Source organism: Doryrhamphus excisus, chromosome 17 (genome assembly GCF_030265055.1).
Source record: "Doryrhamphus excisus isolate RoL2022-K1 chromosome 17, RoL_Dexc_1.0, whole genome shotgun sequence".
In the NCBI taxonomy this organism is placed as follows: domain Eukaryota; kingdom Metazoa; phylum Chordata; class Actinopteri; order Syngnathiformes; family Syngnathidae; genus Doryrhamphus; species Doryrhamphus excisus.
In genome coordinates this window covers 2,688,358-2,710,327 of record NC_080482.1, presented here as the reverse complement: position 1 = coordinate 2,710,327, position 21,970 = coordinate 2,688,358, and the positions used below count along the sequence as shown (strand labels likewise).

Here is a 21,970-nt window from a genome sequence, read left to right as displayed (position 1 = left end):
TTTTCTATGCCACTTAATCCTTACTAGGATTGAGCCTATCCCAGCTGACTTTGGGCGGGAGGCGGAGTGGGTTAGGGTTAGCCCTAACCCTAACCCTAACCCTAACACCCTGGACTGGTTGCCAGTCAATGGCAGGCCTCATACAGTATAGACCAGGGGTGGGCAAACTACGGCCCGGGGGCCACATCCGGCCCGCCAAGTGTTTGAATACGGCCCGCCCAATCTTTCAAAAGTATTTCATTTAAACTCAACATACAACCTGGCATCATGGCCTGAGCCAACCTTTTGATGGTTGTATCAATTTCGTTGGTTGACATGGTCTGTTGTTTACAAAGTGCTCCTGAAAAAAGAGACACAAGCACATAATAATAATAAAAATTAAAATAATAATTATTATATTATTATTATAACTATGATTATAATTATGATTATTATATTTATTATATTAATGCTAATTATTATATTAATTATATATAATAATATTGTTATATTTGCATATTTTACATAATAATAATATAATTATTATTATTTTAATTTGATTTAAATTATTATAATATTTTATTATTTTTAAAATATTTAAATATAAATATAAAATAATAAATAATAATAGCAGATTGCATGACAATTTTACAGATACAATATACCAGGTGGACTGTTACGTGTAAAATATATAGTCTGCCCCCCCCCCCCCCCCCCGGAAATTTTGTTATATCAATGCGGCCCGCGAGTCAAAAAGTTTGCCCACCCCTGGTATAGACCTTTTACCAACCATTCACAACCAGGATTTCTTTTCCATGTCTTTGTGACCGCACAGTAGCAACATACATAAATCATAATTAACTAACTGTATTTATTCAAACTAAATACAAATACCCTGTAGATTATAGGACACATGATGGTTGTATCACAAAACCCAAACCAAAGAAAACAAAACACACTAAATCTTTATAAAAGACAAATAAAATGTCTTTGAAATGTGGCTTATGTCCCATATAACACGCTATCCTATTGTTACATAACATTTGGCAACAAGTGTGAGCTAATTGAGTTCAATGACGACTCGGCTTGTGGCGTGCTTTTGAACCAGACGTCGGTGTCGGTGTACGACAACCTGACACAGGTCACACTGCTCTGATTCGGCACGGAAAGCAGGTTCGAGTGCTCTGTAATGTAACTCATGAAACTCATATCAAATCAAATTATTAGTAATAAATATACGATTGCTTATCTGTACCTAATAACACACTCATAAAACATAAAAGTTTTATTTAGCTTTTCTCACAAGCATTTATTCACAGGGTAAACAAATGTAAACACATACGATGTAATCCAAGTAAACACTTAAATTACATATTTTGTGAGTCCACAAAATAGTCAATAAAAAAATGAAGTGTATCAACCCTCTAAAAGCAGCATCATTGTGACTTGTGTTGTGCATCTAAGGTTAATTGATCTTATTGATGTGATCTCTAAAAAGCAGCAGGAGGCTACCTTTGCTAAGGGAATGGGCGGTAGCAGCCTTTTTAGCATTGGAGACATTTTGTGTGGATGTAAGACAGGGGTCGGGAACCTTTTTGGCTACAAGAGCCATGAAGACCAGATATTTTAAAATGTGTATCTGTGAGAGCCATATACATTTTTTTAAACATTGAATGCAATAAAATGTGTACATTTTTATGTAAGACCAACAGTTTTAGATATAATGGGCTCTAATTACGTAGACCAGGCACACTACCCCACGCCAAGGGGGTGTGGCCAGCACACTTTTGTGAGCAGCGCAGTGTCCAATAATAAATCAAATACTTGCTGCCATTAATACAACTTCTGCTGCTGCATAGTTTTGCACCGTACTCAGTATATTTCATTCTTTTGGCCATCTTTGCCAGAAGGCTTGGTTCTGCAGCTTTAGCTAGGTGACTATTTGACTAAAGGAGGAAAGTTTACATTTACATCTTAATGACCGAGGTAGACAACCGCATTACCCAGTAATAATCGAGTTTTGGTGTTTGACCTGGAAAATATCATCAGGAAAGATAGATATGGTCGGCCGTATTGCAGTAGAAAATAGATGGACGGATTAAAATGCATAAGAAAGTTGTTGATTTTTAATATTTTTAACAGTGATTTCTGTGATGTTTACTTTAAAATGTTAGCAAACATACATTTTTATTGTGGTAAATGCTTGAGAGCCAGATACAGTCATCAAAAGAGCCCTATACCTGGCTCCCGAGCCATAGGTTCCCTACCTCTGATGTAAGACATTATACATACGGAAAAAGGGAAGTTGTTGGTTTATAGGATGTGATGACAAAGAAACATGTTTTCATGTTCACACTTTGTGTCTTTGATAAAAGTTAAACCAAACTGCCAATAATTGAATAGACAGGAAACAACAATAAATTCCCCCAAGGGAGACAAGGCAGTCAAACCTTGAACTATCCATTATTATATTTATATTAGTAAATTGGCTGGTAAATATATTTCAAACCTGCGTGAAATTATACATGTAACACATAAATGATATGTGTACTAATACACATTTAGCAGGTACTGTCATACCTCAGCGGTGAGGACGGTGGGGAAGCGGAGTGTAAACAACATTGGTGAACTCCTTGGCTTTCTTATCGCCCCCAAGTGGAAGGTCGTGGATCTGCACCTGCTCGCCTCTGTATCAACATCAAAAGGAAACCACACTTATGAGCACATCTGAGTCACATCATCAGTACTTTTCCTTTTAGCATGGAAAAGTGTGTCCACTTTTACTTTCCCCTCATAAACAGAATGTCTGTGAGAGGAGAAAGACTTCAAGAGGGAGGTGATGACAGGAGAATAAAGGGAGTGGAGAACAGTACGATGATGTACTTGTACTATAAGCGTGTCTACAGTTCTGCTGTCAACAGCGGTTACCGTGAGCAGTTACACGGTGCAAGATAAAATACTTTTACCTCGAGCGTTTCGAGAAATGGACAGTGACGTATTGGGAGGCGAGGCTGGGAGTTTCAGCTTCGGTGATCGGAGGAGCATCCTTAAGAGGAACAATATCCGGATGGGTGCTGTCACTCAAGTCTTCAGGTTCCTCCTGCACATATATAAGATGTTTGCGACTCTGTCCTGTTCTTGAATGTGTACTTTGTAGTTTTTTTTAGCTTCTTACTGGTATATCCGCCATTAAGGCCGCTCTGGTTGGGACCATAGGCTGAGGGCTCTCGTAGAACATAGTATCAGTTGTCACAGAGGGCCGCTGAAACACATTATTATGATTCAGGATGTTGTGTGAAAAAGTGCAAAAAGTGCACAATTTACCAAAAACACGGCCATACCTTGGTGGAGACGTCAGCCGATTCCATGTCCACTCTGTGCATGTTTTTGCTGTGGATAATTAATACACCATACATGAATATTACAATTGGATTATATATCTACAGCATAAGTATACAAAAATAGATTTAAAAAAAAAATTAAATGAACAATGTTTTCTTGTGCCGAAATGAAGCTCACCTTCCATTTGAACATTTTAAACAAAACAATGTTGATATGTCACCTAATCATAATGGCCACTGTCAGAGTGATGAGCCCGGCAGACACGCCCACCGCGGACGCCAAAGCAATCGCCTTTAGACGACCTGGGAGAGAAGACGTTTGCCATTAAATACACTCTAAACACGAATACGTTAACAGAACTCCAAAAAAGTGAGGCAATCAGTTGCCACATTTTTTTCAGTTCTGAAACTCAAACATTAAGCTTTAATATTTGGAGTTGATATCAGATATACTTTTTAAATTTTGGGGTGCCATGTGTTCTCCATTCTTTATTTTTTGTTCTCATTTCAACTCTTTCCATTGGAAGAAGGTGTGCATGTGTAACCTACAATTCTTGGTTTGAATTATTCATGTTTAATAGATACTTTTTTTTATAAGTAACAACAAATTATTTTAAGTAGGTTACACAAATCTGCAAAAGGTTCATATTAATCAAAAATTACAAGTTAAATAAACATAAAAGACAGACAATGCAAGTGGCAGTCAACATTTATAAGTAAAAAAAATGAAACGTTAACTATACTGATACCAATTAATTATTTTGAGCAATCGGATTTACTTAAGATGTATGTAAACCAGGGGTCTCAAACAAGCGACCCGTGGGCCAAATGTGGCCCGCAGGACACTAGTTTGAGGCCCCCGCCTTGATATGAAAGTTTAATGTTTGATATGGATGCTGTATGGTATCATGTACCCAGAAAAAAATATTACGTTTGATTAATGTTCATGTTAAAGGTTAAATAACTGTTAATAGTTATCCTCCCTATCCGTGTGGAAGTGGTAAGTTTTTGGCTATTTAAGTTTAAAGGAAAGAAGTTGAAGGCTACCGTTTAGGTCGCTAGCTCTCTAGTTTGCGAGTTAGCGTGTGTCTCAAGACCCTGCAGTTGCGCAATATGTTGTAAATAAAAAGAGTATAAATGTGACTATAGTCGTGTTTTGTCACGTCTACAGGGCTCTAATAATGCTTTGTTCATTTTAATCTGAAAAAAATAATTTGTCTACCCACCAACTATATGTGGTTTCTTAAGTTTTTATTATTTTCCGTTTTATTGTTATTATTATATTTATTTATTTATTACTGATTGATTGATTTTCTTTATTCTTGATTTGTTTATTTATTTTTCATCTTATTTTGTGTACAAAAATAAGAAGTAAGATATTTGAGAACAGTGGAATGTTTTATCAGAGCTTTTATTGTAGAAAATTGGAACCAAAGCGAAGTTTTTTACATTTTTTTGTTTTTAATAAATGCGTTTTTTTTTTTTTTTTGGAAAACCTGATGCAGCCCAGCCTCGCCCAGACCCTAGCTCCAGTGGCCCCCAAGTAAATTCAGTTTGAGACCCCTGATGTAAACTATGTTTTTAAGTTAATCTTACTTAATATAGCCATAGTTCAATTTAATCAAAACATATTAGTTAAAAGTACTCAAAATGGAACAACATGCTAAATGAACTCAACATAAGTAAGTTTTTAAGAACTTTGATCATGCATAACTTCATTTATTTAAGTACTTTGAACATTCGGGTTTACAGTGTAGCCTCGCCATCCAAATAGTTCACCAGCATACAAACAGAACGCGCAAAGATATGGAAAAAGAGCTGTGCATCGTTTTGCCAGCGTCTAGACTTGTGCCTCGTGTTTCCAAAGGTAGCTCCCCTTCTTCAGCTGTCTTGCCTCAAATAGTCATTTTCCACAACACCTCATCTCCTCCTCCTCCTCCTCGTCCTCCTCCTCGTCTCTCATAAGCACCGGCTTTACATGACTCACCGTGACTCATAGAAACAGATGCAACAGAAAGAACTTGCACTCGTCCTCTCCAACACAAAGACCCGAAACCACATTTTGTATATTGACTCCAGTTATTTAGTCATACGGAGATGCTCAGCAGGGCCGTCGGTGGCCTTTTGCAATTGGAATGTATCATAAAGACTTCAGACTGAAGATGGATGGGACTCACACACAATCTCCGTACAAATTCAGCTGCAAATCTTTATGTCGGATGCTTTGTTGAAGCAAACAGCATGGAGCCTCCTTGCTTCCCGTGCTGCTGTCAGAACCGTGACTTTGTAAGGTACTCTCGATGAATAATTGGAACCGTTGCTTCAACTTGGAGATGTAGCCAAAGTTTGGTGGCCATAGCTGCTGCTGATGCATTATTACAAAGCAGCAAATACATTCATAGTGCACGACTCTAAGCAAGTACCGTATTTTCCGGACTATAAATCGCACTTTTTTTCATAGGTTGGCTGTTCCTGCGACTTATACTCCAGAGCGACTTATGTATGTTTTTTTCTATTTCTATTCTATATTATGCATTTTTGGCCTTGTGTGACTTATATTCATTTATTCATTTTCTACCGCTTATCTTCATGAGGGTCGCGGGGGGTACTGGAGCCTATCCCAGCTGTCTTTGGGTGAGACACTCCGGACTGGTGGCCAGCCAATCACAGGGCACATAGTCAAACAACCATTCACACTCACATTCATACCTATAGACAATTTGGAGTGGCTAATTAACCTAGCATGTTTTTGGAATGTGGGAGGAAACCGGAGTACCCGGAGAAAACCCACGCATGCACGGGGAGAACATGCAAACTCCACACAGAGATGGCTGAGGGTGGAATTGAACCCTGGTCTCCTAGCTGTGAGGTCTGCGCGCTAACCACTCGACCACCGTCCAGCGACTTATAGATTTGGTGGTCATTCAAACATTGTCTGACATAATAGAGTGAAAAAAAGTTCTCCTCTTATTTGGTGTGGAAGTGGTTATCCGTCTTCCCCACTTCCTGTGAAGCACTTTAAATTTAGAACAAATAAATACAGTAGTTAGCGTGTCATAGACTTATATTCCGGAGCGGTTTATACATAAACAAATCAGATTTTGCCTCTAGTGCATCTTAAACACCAAATTACAGTAATTATAAATGCCGAGTCATTACTGTGTACATCCCAAATGAAGCATTTCTACCTCGGACTCTCACTGTGAGAACAGGAGAGCTGTGGACTCCAATGCGGTTCCTGGCCTCACAGTAGTACTGCCCACTCTCTCCAGGCCCGACCTCTGAGAAAGCGAACACGGGACCGGTACGGCTGCCCCACGCTGTGGGCGGAAGCACAAAGAAGGGGGGATGGATGCGCTACAGGAAACATTACATTGTCATGATGATGCTAACATTGCACAGAGGCCCCGTTGGGTGTCAAACGGTGCCAAGTGAAGTTGTCCACGGCCGGGTTGGCTTGGCTGCTGCAGGTCAGGGTCAAAGGTCGGCCGGCATCCACCACGCTGGAAGGACGAGCCAGCACTGATGTGTTTTTGGGCGGGTCTGCAGAGGACACAATAAAATAAAGATTAATTCTTATGATGTGGGGGATTAGTCATTTAAGGATTTGACTTATTTGGCACAAGATGGCACGACTTGATGCCAATAACATTATTTTGTATACGCACCACCAACTTTTACCAAGTAAACCTTGCTATAGATCAGGGGTGGGCAAACTTTTTGACTCGCGGGCCGCATTGATATAACAAAATTTCCGGGGGGGGGGGGGGGGGGGGGGGCAGACTATATATTTTACACGTAACAGTCCACCTGGTATTATTGTATCTGTAAAATTGTCATGCAATCTGCTATTATTATTTATTATTTTATATTTATATTTAAATATTTTAAAAATAATAAAATATTATAATAATTAAAATAAAATTAAAATAATAATTATTATTATGTAAAATATGCAAATATAACAATATTATTATATATAATTAATATAATAATTAGCATTGATATAATAAATATAATAATCATAATAGTTATAATAATATAATAATTATTATTTTAATTTTTATTATTATTATGTGCTTGTGTCTCTTTTTTCAGGAGCACTTTGTAAACAACAGACCATGTCAAACAACGAAATTGATACAACCATCAAAAGGTTGGCTCAGGCCATGATGCCAGGTTGTATGTTGAGTTTAAATGAAATACTTTGGAAAGATTGGGCGGGCCGTATTCAAACACTTGGCGGGCCGGATGTGGCCCCCGGGCCGCAGTTTGCCCACCCCTGCTATAGATGTATCGCCAAGTGTTCCGAAATTGTCCAAATCGAGTTAAACTATTATTTCCCAAGTAAATAAAGCGTAGCATAAAAACAAAATATGTATTGTTGGAGTCTTAAAAGTGAACAACAGTAAGAAGACGCTGCTGGACAGACAAATATGGAGAGAGAGACAAATAGGGACTATAAAGCGGTCGAGGAGAGGAGACAGATACGCAATCCGACAAGCGACACATCATTCCCAGGCTTGTCTCTGACAGTTAACAAGTATGGTTTCAGTCAGACTTAAACCCAAGAAAAGTGACTTACACAGCACAGCCAGAGTGGTGGTATGAGAGCTTTGATGTCCTAATCGGTTCCATGCAGTGCAGTAGTACTGACCCGAGTGCTGAGCACGTACTGAGAGGAACGTCAGGTTCTGGACACTTCCTTTGGAGAGAACCTGGTCACCTAGGATTCGATACCAAGCATGCCTGCAGGAGGTGGTGATGATGGAAAAGTTTCACGGGAATTTTCCATTAAAACCCTTTAACATTGTGATTGTAATTCATTGTGTCATTAGGCCTATTTTAGGGGGGCTTAAGTCCCCCTAAAATGTTCTTAAGTCCCCCTAAATAATTTGATATTTTTTATTGATTTTTAAAATTTTTTATTGATTTTTTTTTTACAAAAAAAATCTCTGACAAATTTCATATAATAGGGCAAAAGCAGGCTAATTCTAATCAGTAATCAGAAGAAGAATAATTATGATAGTAATAATAATAGGCTAATTAATAATATAATAATGATTATTATATCATAGATCACAGAATGGTTGCAGAGCTTTTTCCATTAAAACCCTTTAACATTGTGTTTATAATTCATTGTGTTATTAGGCCTATTTTAGGGGGGCTTCAGTCCCCCTAAAATGTTCTTAAGTCCCCCAAAATAATTTTACATTTTTTATTGATTTTTTAAATTTTTTTACAATTTTTTTTTATTAAAAAACATTTATTAGGCCTATTAGGAGTCTGAAGCCCCCCTAAAATGTTCTTAAGTCCCCCAAAATAATTTAACATTTTTTATTGATTTTTTAAATTTTTTTACAATTTTTTTTATTAAAAAACATTTATTAGGCCTATTAGGAGTCTGAAGCCCCCCTAAAATGTTCTTAAGCCCCCTAAATAATTATTATAGATATGTATGGATATTATAGATATATTATTATATATTTATATTATTATAGATATATACTATTATGGATATTTAATTATTATAGAATTATTATAGATATTTTTTAATAGATTTTCTAATTATTTTATTAATTTTTTTCTCTGACAAATTTCATATAATAGGGCAAAAGCAGGCTAATAAGCAAGCCAATAAGCAGGTTAATACTTGCCTACTACTACTAATAGTAGTAGTAGTAATAATCAGAAGAATAATAATGATGATAGTAATAATAATAGTCTAATTAATAATATAATAATGATTATTATATCATTGATCACTGTCCACTGGACAGAATGGTTGCAGAGCTTTTTCCATTAAAACCCTTTAACATTGTGTTTATAATTCATTGCGTTATTAGGCCTATTTTAGGGGGGCTTCAGTCCCCCTAAAATGTTCTTAAGTCCCCCAAAATAATTTTACATTTTTTATTGATTTTTTAAATTTTTTTACAATTTTTTTTTATTAAAAAACATTTATTAGGCCTATTAGGAGTCTGAAGCCCCCCTAAAATGTTCTTAAGCCCCCTAAAATAATTATTATAGATATTTATAGATATTATAGATATATTATTATATATTTATATTATTATAGATATATACTATTATGGATATTTAATTATTATAGAATTATTATAGATATTTTTTATAGATTTTCTAATTATTTTATAATTTTTTTTCTCTGACAAATTTCATATAATAGGGCAAAAGCAGGCTAATAAGCAAGCCAATAAGCAGGCTAATACTAGCCTACTATCAAAAGAAGAATGATGATGATACTAATAACAATAGGCTAATTACTAATATAATAATGATTATTATATCATTGATCACTGTCCACTGGACAGAATGGTTGCAGAGCTTTTCCCATTAAAACCCCTTAACATTATGTTTATAATTGTCTAAAAAAACACTCGCCGATTATTAACACAATAACTATTGACACAAAATAACCACCATAAAAACACATTTTGTGACAGATGATGATGATCAGTAATAATAGTAATAATAATTCCACCTGCTGGCAGGAGGGTTAGCATGGCTGACACAATTGAGGTTGACGTAGGAGCCCTCTCGGGTGTCTCCAGACGGTGTCACCGCCACACGGGTGTTTTTTGGAGAGTCTAAACAGCAGGGATGTCAAACACTCCGGTTTTTTTTTTTCCATAGGCAATCTCATAGACAAATTTTCTGCGTCCTATACCAGTCACAATATACTCACAATTCAGACTTACATGTCACGTTGAGAAGAAGCGGTTTTGAACGTGCGGTTCCGAGCGAGTTACGTGCCACACAGAAGTATTCTCCTCGGTCTGTGTATTTGAGACGGGGAATGTGGAGCTGAGGACGGAAACTGTCTGGGATGCTGCCAGTCTCCATGTCTGTACAGGACATACAGGACATGAGGCACCAAAACCTGCTTTCGGAAAGACACTCTTTAAAAAGATAATGTCAATCCAAACTAAGTATTATTTATTTTGGTCCAGAAAATATAATATACGGTGCAGTGAAAAAAACATATTGATACATTACATACACGTTCAAAGCTATTCTGTTAAGTCTGGACCAAAAGTACCAGATTGTTATATGAACCATGTTAGATACTGCGCTTTACCTCTGAACCATGCAAAGCTCTCTACAGGTGGAGCTGCTTCACTATGGCAGGTCAGAGTGACTGACCCCCCCTCTGACAATTCCCCGACAGGAGAAACTGTTATGGAGGTGGAGTGAGGAGCATCTAATGGGAAAAAAAAAACAAAACAAAAGAAGAAATCAGGTCATGGATGAGTTGACGTCTATCATAGCTGACTTTGGACTGGACGGTACGCATCATCACCATCCAATCACACTCACATTTAATCAAGCAATTATTAATGCAGATTAATCGTAGGCAAGACCTATTTTTTGTAATATAATTCAGTATTGGTTTTTAGTATGATCAACATTTTTTCCAATCCAGTACCGATCCTAGTCCCGAGTTTTGTGCCTGGTATAAAGAATCAGCATTTAGCTGTCTTCGGGCGAGAGGCGGGGTACACCCTGGACTGGTGGCCAGCCAATCACAGGGCACATATAGACAAACAACCATTCACACTCACATTCATACCTATGGACCATTTGGAGTCGCTAATTAACCTAGCATGTTTTTGGGAAGAACATGCAAACTCCACACAGAAATGGCAGAGGTTGGGATTGAACTCGGGTCTCCTAGCTGCGAGGTCTGTGCGCTAACCACTCGACCACCATGCAGCCCCATGCTCAGACCAATAATTGAATAATATACCTACGGACAATTTGGAGTCGCTAATTAACCTAGCATGTTTTTGGAATGTGGGAGGAAACCGGAGTACCCGGAGAAAACCCACGCATGCACGGGGAGAACATGCAAACTCCACACATAAAGATGGCTGAGGGAGGAATTGAACCTAGGTCTCCTGGCTGTGAGGTCTGCGCGCTAACCACACGATCACCGTGCAACCCAGTTTTCGGGTGTTTTGAGTATTTATTCAAGTATATTATTTTGATATTTTGATTTTTTTGATTTTTTACTGGCGCCACGGCGGACGAGTGGTTAGCGCACAGACCTCACAGCTAGGAGACCAGGGTTCAATTCCACCCTCGGGCATCTCTGTGTGGAGTTTGCATGTTCTCCCCGTGCATGCGTGGGTTTTCTCCGGGTATTCCGGTTTCCTCCCACATTCCAAAAAACATGCTAGGTTAATTAGCGACTCCAAATTGTCCATAGGTATGAATGTGAGTGTGAATGGTTGTTTGTCTATATGTGTCCTGTGATTGACTGGCCACCAGTCCAGGGTGTACCCCGCCTCTCGCCCAAAGACAGCTGGGATAGGCTCCAGCACCCCCCACGACTCTTGTGAGGGAAAGTGGTAGAAAATGAATGAATGAATGGATTTTTTACTACATTCATTCATATCCTGTGCATCTCCAGGGGGCAAAGCCCCCCCCCCTGTCCTCAGAACCTCGTGACGCCCCTGCGTATGTCATAAAACTTCATTCATTCATTCATTCATTTTCTACCGCTTTTTCCTCACGAGGGTCGAGAGCTGGAGCCTATCCCAGCTGTCTTCGGGCGTAAGGCGGGGTACACCCTGGACTGGTCGCCAGCCAATCACAAACCCTGGTCTCCTAGCTGTGAGGTCTGTGCGCTAACCCCTAGACCACCGCGCCGCCCGTCATAAAACTTATGTAAAAAAAATACAAAAAATGTTTTGGTGAGTGGTGTGAAGTTTGTGTACACAATGACTTACGTCCGAGCGCCAAAAAGAGGGGCGGAGACTGAACATTCTGCGGTGGGATTGGTCGACAATTGTACTTTCCAGTGTGTACTTGGTCAAAGTGTTTAATAGTCATCCATTTATCATAGGAACCCAGGTTTAGTCCATTCCTGTGTGCAAAGCATCATATTTTCACGTCATGTATTTTCCTTATTAATAAATGATAAGCTCATTGGACTACTAAGTCACCTGGACCTCACCTGTACAACGCCAGGCTCCTTCCGGGAGCAGCGCATCCTCTGGCCTGGCAGCCGACAAACACCGTCTCCCCAAAGCCAAACATATTGGCTGGCCTCGTTGGATACAGCTGGACCTGGAGGTCTGACACAAGCACACACACACAAAAACCGAATCAGGTCTTTGTGAGACGATCTGGCAGGCTTCTGCTGCTTGGATCGACGTCTTGTATTTCAGCAGTAGTATCTATCACAGCCGATTCAGCACTTGGAACTGGCGAGAAGGAACCTGTTACGTGGAGAGCGATGGTGTCTGGAGAGGTCCATCTTCCTAGCGGTTGATCCGTCTCGAACCTGAAGTGGTACTGGCCCGCATCGCTCAGCTTGACAGCTCGAATTTGGACCGAACAGCTGGAGTAGCTCCCGCCGATGTAGCTGCAATTCATTAGGAGTGTGTCACACATTCAGAGACTAGAACGGCCATCGCTGAAGGGGGGGGACCTCGGTACTGGTCTGGACTCGGTGATGGACCCACGACCAATTAACGTGGATGGGAAATATGCTAGCATATAATCATGCTCGGACCATTCATTCATTCATTCATTTTCTACCGCTTATATCCTCAGAGGCGGGGTACACCCTGGACTGGTGGCCAGCCAATCACAGGGCACATATAGACAAACAACCATTCACACTCACATTCATACTTATGGACAATTTGGAGTCGCCAATTAATGTTTTTGAGAAGAACATGCAAACTCCAAGGGCGGCACGGCGGTCTAGTTTAAAGTGCTTCACAGGAAGTGGGGAAGAAGGATAACCACTTCCACACAGAATCGGAGGAGAACTTTTTTTCACTCTATTATGTCAGACGATCTTTGAATGGCTAAAACTACTTTCTATTGATGATAATGACATATACCGTATTTTCTGAACTATAAGTCGCTGGAAGGCGGTCAAGTGGTTAGCGCGCAGACCTCACAGCTAGGAGACCAGGGTTCAATTCCACCCTCGGCCATGTCTGTGTGGAGTTTGCATGTTCTCCCCGTGCATGCGTGGGTTTTTTTCCGGGTACTCCGGTTTCCTCCCACATTCCAAAAACATGCTAGGTTAATTAGCGACTCCAAATTGTCCATAGGTATGAATGTGAGTGTGAATGGTTGTTTGTCTATATGTGCCCTGTGATTGGCTGACCCTCGTGAGGAAAAGCTGTAGAAAACAAATGAATGAATGAATGCAAACTCCACACAGAGATGGCCAAGGGTGGAATTGAACTCTGCGCGCTAACCACTCACCCACCGTGCAGCCCCATGCTAGGACCAATAATTGAATTATGGGAAAAACACGTTTCTGACTAATAATACACTTTTTCACCATGTATCACCAAAACATATCAGTGTCTCAATAATTTTGCCGCTGTTCTGATGTTCGATTACCGTGTGCGTCCACGGTAGGACAGGCTAACTTGGTTTGGGTCTGAGTGATGAATGAACTCCCTTTGACCATCGGCTGACACGCGAAACCACATGACCCACTTGACCGTGTGACCTGTGAAGATGATGCAAACAACGTCAAATGAGCCGCGAGTACGCCGCAGCACCTGCAATATAACGTCTAGTCCAGGGGTCAGCAACCCGCGGCTCCAGAGCCGCATGTGACTCTTCAGCCTCTTTGTTGTGGCTGCCTTTGCAATGCTTGAACATAACTATATGTTTTGCGGCTCCAGGCTATTTTTGTTCAGTGGGCATTGGGTAAAATGGCTCTTTTGATAGTAAAGGTTGCCGACCCCTGGTCTAGGCATTAGGATGCATAGAAATTGGACCTATTAATCAATTTTCCTCCACATTGAAGTGTGAAAGTGAAAACCATTGCTACAGTTAGCTAGTACCTGATGGGTAGTCAAAGCGACAGGGCAGCGTGACGGTCGTTCCTGCCCACACACAGATCTCTCTTCGGGAGAAGGACACACTCCACCTGCCCTGGATTCCTGGATAACATCGGACACACCAGTTTCAAGTCTTCATTAAGACGCATAATTTAGTGTTCCATGCTTTTTTTGTCACTTTTACACAGCTGATGTCCTGGCTCAGATACATATACATATACATATACATATACATATACATATACATATACATATACATATACATATACATATACATATACATATACATATACATATACAGTAGTGTCCTAAATGCACAATGGCTACACCTTTATCTAGATCATGGGTGGGCAAACTTTTTGACTGGGGGGGCGCATTGATTTAACAAAATTGATGGGGGGGTCAGATTCTATATTTTACACGTAAAACCGTCCTGGAATTATTGTATCTGTAAAAGTGTCATGCAATATGCTATATGTGTACTTTGAGATCATTTATTTGATGTAAAGTGCATTAAAAATTTATGAAATAAACATTTATAATAATAATAATAATAAATGTATTATTATTATTGTATATTATTGTTAATAATAATAATAATAATAATAATATACTACTACTAATAATAATGCTACTACTACTACTAACATTATTAATATGACTAATATTTGTAATATTTGATAATAATAATAAGAAGAAGAAAAAGAAGAAAAAATTACAAATATTAGTAATATTATTATTATTATTACTAGTAGTAGTAGCATTATTATTAGTAGTATATTATTATTAGTATTTAGTAATATTATTATTATTAATAATAATAATAAATATTAAAAATATTAGTCATATTATTATTATTGTTATTATTATTAGTAGTAGCATTATTATTATTAGTTGTATATTATTATTAGTATTTATATTATTATTATTATTATTATTATTATTATTTTATTATTATTATTATTATTATTATTATTATTATTATTATTATTATTATTATTATTATTATTATTATTATTATTATTATTCAAGCCAGGTTGTATGTTGAGTTTAAGTGAAATACTTTGGAAAGAACGGGCGGGCCGTATTCAAACACTTGGCGGGCCGGATGTGGCCCCCGGGCCATAGTTTGCCCACCCCTGATCTAGATCCTCACCGGATGTTATTAGGCTTCCTTCGCTTTCATTGAAATAACAAAGCTAAATATTGAATACTGATGCGATTATGAACGATCAACATTATGGAGTGAATTACCCAGAACAAAATGTCCATGTTCATCCAACCAAGAAGATTGATGAACATCTTTACCTACTTTATTCCCTGCTCCTGTCTTCATCAAGGATGAAGATTCAACACACATTTTTCTTCATAAGAAAAATTGCCTTTCTGAGGTTTTTGGTTTGGAAGAACGTGTGAAGAGAGGAAAGGGAATAATTCTTTCCAAAGCACACAAGTGAAAATATGACTCCTCGGAGGATGAAGTGTCAAACTGCATGGAATAAAATGAAGGCAGTGAGAACGAGCCCTCATGGTGACATTCTGTGCTGCTAGCAAGCCTGCCTGGGTGACAGGCTTGCACAAAAAGCCAATCAATACTTATAAATAACCCAACTGTAAAGGCAAGGGCACCTGGCGTCGTAACGTTATTAAACCCATTACATTTTAATTGCTGTTATTTCTAATGAACCACTTCCATATTGTCTACAGAGGTAAGCTTTTATGGAATTTTGGAACTTTGATGCAGAAATACAGAATAAAATATCTGTCAATTGGAACACATCTAACCAAAACAATATCAAAAATATCCAAACTAAAATAATCTATTACAATTCTTTGCATTTTTTTTTTTACCAACCTGGTATAGCTGTAAGGATTGTGCCCAGAAGTAATACCCCTGCCAACATCTCCGCTGACTCTAATGTCACAAGAGAAGGAGAAAACATGGACAGAGGTGAACACGCACAAATGAATAAATAAAGACGCAAATACATTAAAGCATCCGTTTTTGAAACTCTCACCATTTAAGGTATCTTCATTTAGCTCAATGAGACTTGAACGCCAAGGGGAAGGATTTTCACAGCATTGAAAGTTGCTTGGTGATCACAATCATGACAGGAGGGAGGAGGAGGAGGAGGAGGAGGATGAAGGTACGCAGGAAGGAGGAAGGCGAAGTGTGATAATGGACACATAAAAACGTTATAAAATACAATTCAAACTATTTTTAGCGCAAAATAACAAATAACAGAATTTTTTTTTAAAAAGCAGCAGCTGTACCATTACACTACTATTGTGTTGCATTTTGAGCATGGTGTCAGATTACTCTTTTGACTTTTATTTTGTGCTAGTGATATACATAATTTACCTAACATTATTATTATAAGATTATAATATTAATGGTTGACGGCCCTGCCAATCATCTTCTACTGCAGGGGTCTCAAACTCAATTTACTTGGGGGCCACTGGAGCTCGGGTCTGGGTGAGACTGGGCCGCATCAGGTTTTCCCAAAAAAACACCCCCAAAAAACGCATTTATTAAAAACAATTTTTTTTTTAAAAACTTCGCTTTGGTTCCAATTTTCTACAATAAAAGCTCTGATAAAACAATCCACTCTTCTCAAATATCTTACTTTTTTATTTGTCTACACAAAATAAGATGAAAAATAAAAATAAATAAAATAAATAAATAAATATAATAATAATAATAATAAAACGGCAAATAATAAAAACTTAAGAAACCACATATAGTTGGTGGGTAGACAAATTATTTTTTCAGATTAAAATGAACAAAGCATTATTAGAGCCCTGTAGACATGACAAAACACGACTATAGTCACATTTATACTCTTTTTATTTACAACATATTGCGCAACTGCAGGGTCTTGAGACGCATGCTAACTCGCAAACTAGAGAGCTAGCGACCTAAACGGTAGCCTTCAAGTTCTTTCCTTTAAACTTAAATAGCCAAAAACTTACCACTTCCACACGGATAGGGAGGATAACTATTAACAGTTATTTAACCTTTAACATGAACATTAATCAAACGTAATAATTTTTTCTGGGTACATGATACCATACAGCGTCCATATCAAACTTGCGCGGGGAGCACTAACATTAAACTTTCATATCAAGGCGGGGGCCTCAAACTAGTGTCCTGCGGGCCACATTTGGCCCGTGGGCCGCGTTTTTGAGACCCATCTTCTACTGTGTTAAAAAAAAAAAGAATCAATGTCATTTTTAAGTAGCGAACGCCATTCCTGTTGGAAATACTTTCTGACCTGTCATGTGTTTCATTTGTTAGGGCCCCTCCACTGTGGAGTGAGGGATGAAGTTTTCAATCCACTTGGGTTGATTTTCTTGGAGCCGCGCAGCAGGCTATTAACTTTGACATATTATCAGCTTTCATTCACTTTAACGCATCCGCAGAGGAACATTAGCATTGGGCCGAAGTGGTGTTTCTGGCCATCTGATATAGAAACAAATCATAACTTCACCGTGCATTTAGCTCCATTTTGTCCTTTTTCCAATCAACTCCGGCGGGACATTTAATATTCAATTTTTTACACAATAAAATTTAGCATTGAGAAATTCAACACAGCTTTTCTTGATTCTGTTTGAACTCAACACACAATGCTTGTGCTAATTTTGTTTTTAAATTTTTTTTTATAATAATAATAATAATAATATTATAATATTATTATTGTATATTATTGTTAATAATAATAATAATTTACTACTACTAATAATAATGCTACTACTACGACTAACATTATTAATATGACAAATATTTGTAATATTTTATAATAATAATACTAATAATAATAATAGTTATAAATAATAATAATAATACTAAATAAAACTAAATAAATAATAATAAAAATATTAGTAATATTCTTTTTCTTCTTCTTCTTCTTCTTCTTCTTCTTCTTCTTCTTCTTCTTCTTCTTCTTCTTCTTCTTCTTATTATTATTATTATTTTTATTATTATTCAAGCCAGGTTGAATACGGGCGGGCCGTATTCAAACATTTGGCGGGCCGGATGTGGTCCCCGGGCCGTAGTTTGCCCACCCCTGATGTAGATCCTCACGCAGCTGTTATTGCTATCTATCAACTTTTTGATCTGTCACAGTAATGCCATGAATTTAATTTAATTTAATTTAATTTAATTTAATTTAATTTAATTTAATTTAATTTAATTTAATTTAATTTAATTTAATTTAATTTAATTTAATTTAATTTAATTTAATTTAATTTAATTTAATTTAAATAAAAATGCCTCAAGGCAAAGGCTATTCTCAGCTATTTTAGGTGCGATTAAATCAGTGATTAATTAGATCAATTAATTACAGATCATAATTAATCAGTTTGATTTTAAAAGCAGCACTAGTTAAGACATCTATAAACTTGAGCGACTGTCCAGGGTGGTCCAACAATATGTAGATGAATAACTTAGCAACGATAACAATGCTATTCCCATCACCGTGTAAATGCTTTCAATCTAAGATCAAACCAGTCCTTAGTCTTTCTTTAGTATAAAGACTTCAGGCAGCCTAATGAGTCCTGTCATCTGCTGTTAAACCGAGAACGTCAGCAGAGAACTGTACCCCAAAGCAGACGTGAGGAGGTGAAAGACCTTGCAGTCAACCGTGCCCACTTAGCCTGATGAGTCGAAATGACTTTAACATCCAGTCCTGCCACATCTTGGCCAATAGATGTCATCTTAGCGTCACCGTTGGCCTCCCAAAGCCATCAGTGACCCCGACCGTGATGCTGATGAACAGCTTAGCATTTCAGTCGCTTATTTAGAAATGATATTTAGATCAACATCTGGAAATGGAAGCCCTTTGTTTGATGGGTGCACAATACCACATATTGGTTTTAATGGGGGTAATGGTATTAAATAAAATCCTATCCGTTCCTCATTTGAGTCCTAAAATAGTGGTGCTTTGGAAACGACATCTGCATGATGTTTAGGGAAAGGAGCTGAGCTTGACTTTGAAATGTTAGCCTAATAAGGAACAGAGATTCTTTGGTTGGTAATGTTACCTTAGAAATATCATAAACCCCCCCCCCCCCCCCCCAGGATATGAGGTTAAATGAACATTATATTCCAGTTCACAGATTGATAGTTTGGATTATGGCTTGGGTCTCCGGCGTTCCTCTAGTGATTCTCCACATGACAGGAATCCCCGTATCCCAAAGAACAAAAGTCATTTGGTTCCTGGATTGAAAACTTGAAGAAGTGGATTCATCCTACTCGGACTACAGTACGCATTGCATCAAGTCAAAGAATGGTGGGCTCGGAGTTTAACCTGCAACCGCAGAATGACTTCAAAAGGATCACAACACACTAATAGGTCAAAGCCTGATGTAATCTTAATCAAAAGCAGGCCTGACTAAACGAATGAAGAGAAACAGATGGATGGAGCTCGATTAAGTGTGAGTGACCACAAACAGAGAGAGAAAGAGGGTGACAGAGGGAGGAAGGGGTGAGTCGGATGGGGGGAGGGGGACTTTGGAGAGGAAAAGCAATGATAGCACTGCAAAGGAGGGAAAAGACCTAAAACTGGTTTTAGTCGAGTATAGAGACCTCCGCCAAGGTTGAACTGCGACATGTGTCATATACTCAATGTGTCACTCCTCCCACCAGTTATGAATAATATAGTAATTGGTAGTAACCAGAGGAGTTGTACGTAAATATGTGGTGTACTTCAATGCACTTTTATTAAGTGTGTTGAAAACAGCAAACCATTATGCGTCATATACTCAATGCCTTCATTCCTCCCACCGGTTATTATTTGTGAGTGCTAATTTCCTTAATAAAAACAACCAAAAAAAAAAAAAAAAAGGTTTGAAAAACGACAACCAACATTGCGGTAAATGGATTCGCTCTATAATGCACATCATGGCGTCCGTTGATGGAAGTGGAGCAGTCTGGATTCTTGGGTGCGGGATTGCTTCCACTTGGACTCAAATGCCAAAAAAGGATCAATTCTTCCAATAAAATCAACAAAAATCACAAAATCGGATTACCGTGTGGTTCGTATTAAAATGTTATGGTTAGAAGGAAATGACTATCATCTGCAGACGTTCCAGTATATCTCAAATAACAAATACAGAATCTAGATCTACATTTGGATTGCTAAAATATCATCGGTTCTTGCTCAAAATATTTTTGTGGTAAATCAGTTTTGTACAGAGTCAGTCAATATGTAGGTTAAATAAAAGGCAAATAAAGTAAAACTACTTTTCATATAATGCCATTATTTTTTTGTTTCTTTTTCAGTTGCTGCCATAAATTCGACTAGTGAGCGTCTCGCTTTCATTGTGGAAACGTTTATCAAAACAAAACAAAATCTGTAACTGCAACACAACCAGCGTTCCGTTTGCTCCCGTACCAGCTCCAAACGCCATCTTGTTACGGGTTACCAACTTCAGAGCTACTGGATCTGTTATTGAAACCGAAATCAAGCGGCCGACCTCAATCCGCCAGAACTGATTACATTTTTTAAATAAAACTTTATACAGTAAACCTCGGATATATCGGATTCAATTGTTCCCACTGGTTTTGTCCGATATAAGCGAAATCCGTTATATGCGTATATCCCGGAAAATGTCCGTTTTACGCATATATCGGACTTATAACCGGAATGTGCGTAAATCGGATTTTATCCGTTATAAAAAGGCACTTCCTTGACTATGTTTCCAATGTACCTGGACGCCTGTCACGATTCGGCGAATCGGAGCGCCACGATGCGGCCATCCGATATATGCGAGGGAAATTTCATGGAAATCCATTGGAACGGGACTGGAGATTTTGTCCGAAATAGGCGAAATCCGTTATAAAAAATCCGATATATGCAATGAATTTTTATTGGAAATGCATTACAGAAAAATTGGTTCTTTTTTATCTGTCCGTTGTGAGCAAATTTCCGATATATCCGAGTCCGATATATCCGAGGTTTACTGTATGTACTTCTCAAAAATAAAAGCACTTTTTTGTTTCTTTACTTTATTTGGCTTTTATTTAACCTACAAATTTTTCATTTTGCCTGACCGTGAAGTTCTGTGGAGTAACAACTGAACCCGTCTACCTCGATGCCCCCAAGGGGTGGCTGACTGATGTCGACATAAGCCGGTTTTCGACATAAGCGAAACTTGTGAGTTTGTCAGAGACGGAAATAAGAAGAATGGGTGGTTTTTGTTTGTTGACATTGTGTTTTGGTTCCTTACTTTGGATCTTCTGTTGTCATATTCATTTGTCGTATGTTGTCTTATACGTCCACCCATTTAACTGACTGGTTGCCAGCCAATCGCAGATATTGTCTTATATTCATGCTGCGGTTATTTTGTTATTTTGTTTGTACTACAATGAAAATAAAGCTTTTAAACATGAGCTAATCTTTCTTCCGATGGTTAACATTTGGTATTTGGTAGAATCCAGGTTAATATTACCATGCTTTCATTTTGAAGCTTATTTTGCACTGAACAGGACGTCACTGTGCGAGTGTTTTAATGCTGTGTAACGAGACAGATTATTATGTTGCTGTTGTCCTTTCACGGAAATAAATAAAAATAATTGACCATACTACAGGCGGCACGGCGGTCTAGTGGTTAGCGCGCAGACCTCACAGCTAGGAGACCAGGGTTCAATTCCACCCTCGGGCATCTCTGTGTGGAGTTTGCATGTTCTCCCCGTGCATGCGTGGGTTTTCTCCGGGTACTCCGGTTTCCTCCCACATTCCAAAAACATGCTAGGTTATTTGGCCACTCCAAAATTGTCCATAGGTATGAATGTGAGTGTGAATGGTT

General features: G+C 38.2%; 1 long non-coding RNA gene across 1 annotated transcript; it reads right to left on the bottom strand.

Annotated features, from left to right (window-relative positions):
- Positions 1-14,172: 14,172 nt before the first annotated feature.
- LOC131105708 (uncharacterized) lies at positions 14,173-16,301 on the bottom strand. Its single transcript, XR_009119983.1, has 3 exons — positions 16,180-16,301; positions 16,017-16,076; positions 14,173-14,263 (listed from the first exon to the last, which is right to left on the bottom strand). It is a non-coding gene; the product is annotated as an uncharacterized LOC131105708 (long non-coding RNA).
- Positions 16,302-21,970: the final 5,669 nt, after the last annotated feature.